The 2,728-nt window shown below is 48.3% G+C and overlaps 1 pseudogene; it reads right to left on the bottom strand.

Moving 5' to 3' along the window:
- Positions 1–309: 309 nt before the first annotated feature.
- Positions 310–883, bottom strand: LOC123450152 (annotated as a pseudogene).
- Between the last annotated feature and the right edge of the window lie 1,845 nt (positions 884–2,728).

Genomic DNA, 2,728 nt, shown 5'->3' on the forward strand with positions numbered 1-2,728 from the left:
CTTTTGTCACTCTAGCAACACATCATCTACTTATTACTTCCCAATGCCTTCCTCTAGGCCCAAATAATGGTGATGTGTTATGTAGTCGACGTTCACATAACACCACTAGAGGAAAAACAACATACAACACATCAAAATATCGAATGAATACCAAATTCACATGACTAATTGTAGCAAGACTTATCCCATGTCCTCAGGAACAAAAGTGACTACTCACAAAGCATAATTATATTCATGACCAGATAGGTATTGAATAGCATCAAGTATCTGAACATATATTCTTCCACCGAGTAATCCAACTAGCATCAACTACAAAGAGTAATTAACACTACTAGCAACCTTACAAGTACCAAGCAGAGTCGAGAGACGGAGATTGGTTATAAGAGATGAACTAGGGTTTGGAGATGAGATGGTGCTGATGAAGATGTTGATGGTGATGAGTCCCCTCCGATGAGAGGGGTGTTGGTGATGATGATAGTGACGATTTCCCCCTCCGGGAGGGAAGTTTCCCCGACAGGACGGCCCTGCCGGAGCTCGAGATTGGTTTGCTCATGTTCCGCCTCGTGGCAGCGGCGATTCCTCCCGAAAGCCTCCTCCTGATTTTTTCTGGAACGAAACACTCCTTATAGCAAAAGAGGGGAGCCAGAGGGCCAACAGGGAGCCCACAAGCCCTCTAGGCGCGGCCAGTGGGGTAGGTCGCCCCTAGCAGGATTGTGGCCTGCTCGTGGTTCCCCTCTGGTACATCTTCTGCTCAGTATATTCTATAAATTCCAAATTAATTCCTCATTGATTTTCACGGCTTTTGGAGTTGCGTAGAATAGGTATCTCAAACTTGCTACTTTTTCAGGCCAGAATTCCAGCTGCCGGCATTCTCCCTCTTCATGTAAACCTTGCAAAATAAGAGAGAAAAGGTATAAGTATTGTACCGTGAAGTGTAATAACAGCCCATAAAGAGATAAATATTAGCATAAAAGCATGATGCGAAATGGACGTATCATCTTTCCAGCACATCTTCATGGAGTCTATTTAGATCATTGTTCAGTATGTAATCTAGCGATTTGGCAGGTAGGATCGGCTCGCCGACGATGTGGAAACACTTCTTACGTTTGACAGGTATTCTGTCTACCACCAGGGGTTTGAGAGGCGATGGCTGCTTGAAGCACCTATGGCGCCTTGATGGCCTTTCTTGGCCGGTCTCTTGCTTTGCTTCTTGGGGGGTGGCGGTAGTGAGCCCACCATACCTTCCCTAACCACCACCCCAATTGTCCTCAGGCTAAATAGTGGACAGGCCTCGGGGGGGTTGCTGGGTAGAGGCCGCATCTGGAGGCGTCTCCTGGGAGGATGGCTTGAAGAGAGACTTTGCATACTGCCTTAGGACGTTCTGGCTCAGGAAAATTAGGGAGCATCAAATCATCATCTCCACGGTCATAGCCCGAGTCTTCGATATCCTAAGCCATCAATCCATCATAGGCGGTATTGAAATACTGGTTCGGGTCCTCATCATCATCCTCCATGTCATCATCAAGATTTGCTTCTTCGACAGCGGGGGTGACATGATACAGTACTAATGGAGGCTCCCCCTCGCGTCGTACGCTACCATCATCCGCCATGACAGGTGTAGGTAATTTGGTAGGTGGGGTGGTGTTCACACCTTCTTTAGAAGTTGGCATTGGCGTGATACTGGGCTCCACGAGACGATAAAAAGACTTCGGCAAAGTCAAGAACCAGTTCTTGCACGCACCAATCGTCTTAGGGGTCTCGTCGTCACCACTGGTATCGGAGGAGGCAAATGCTTAAAGCCGCTAAGACACTGACCACGTTAACCTTGAAGACGCCATCGGGCATCTATCGGTTGTGGAACATGCGGTCCTTCGGGTTCACGATGGTTGCCGTTCCCATAGCCACCCTCTGGCCCTTGATGTCGTAGAGTAGGGTGCACTGGCTCTCGTCGGCCTACGAAGGAGACATGTCTGCGAAATCAAACATCTGAAAGGCAACTGAAACGGAAGACTATAGACATGCTGGTGAAAAGGGTATGACACATAATTACTATGAGGGCATCGAGCTTAGCCAGCGAGGAAGGCCCGCCGAGCATGCCAGAGACGGTTGTCGGGCTGCTATGAACAGGAACGAGACCTTTTGCAGTTGTGTGGGCAGTTGTTGGTGTTGTGGTGTTCGTCGAGTTGCTCCCGACAAAGCTGGGAATTGGAAAGTCCTCCGGCTGTAAATTTGGATTGATCTTTGACCAATTGAAAATTTCCGGAATCAAGTTGGCCACAGCGTCAGTGACCAACCCACTTACTACGTCAATGAACTCTTCTTTGGTCTCAGCTTTGGTCTTATTGGCCGCAATCGCGACCTTCTCGTTGATGCTGTCCTTAGTGACAACCAACCGTACTTCCTTCTATCCTCTGGCCCCACGGGGTAGCACGTCTTCTACGAGGCACCATCTCCGATGCCATGCACACGTCCATAGGACAGCGGCTTGTCCACAGGGACCTTTTTCAGTATGTTCAGGGCCTGGTTGAATCGGGTGTCCCACTTGGGCCTCGCTGACAACTATGATGACTCATCGCTTTCGGCTGCCTTTTGGTGTTGCTCTTTCTGCAAAAGGAACATGGATGGTTTACTAATGTGACAAAACTTGCAGTCAAATTGATTGGAAGCTAATATGATAATGTAGTAATATAACAATTACCAGATGTCTCATGAACTCCCTCGGGTTTGG

This window comes from Hordeum vulgare, chromosome 4H (assembly GCF_904849725.1).
Source record: "Hordeum vulgare subsp. vulgare chromosome 4H, MorexV3_pseudomolecules_assembly, whole genome shotgun sequence".
NCBI lineage: Eukaryota > Viridiplantae > Streptophyta > Magnoliopsida > Poales > Poaceae > Hordeum > Hordeum vulgare.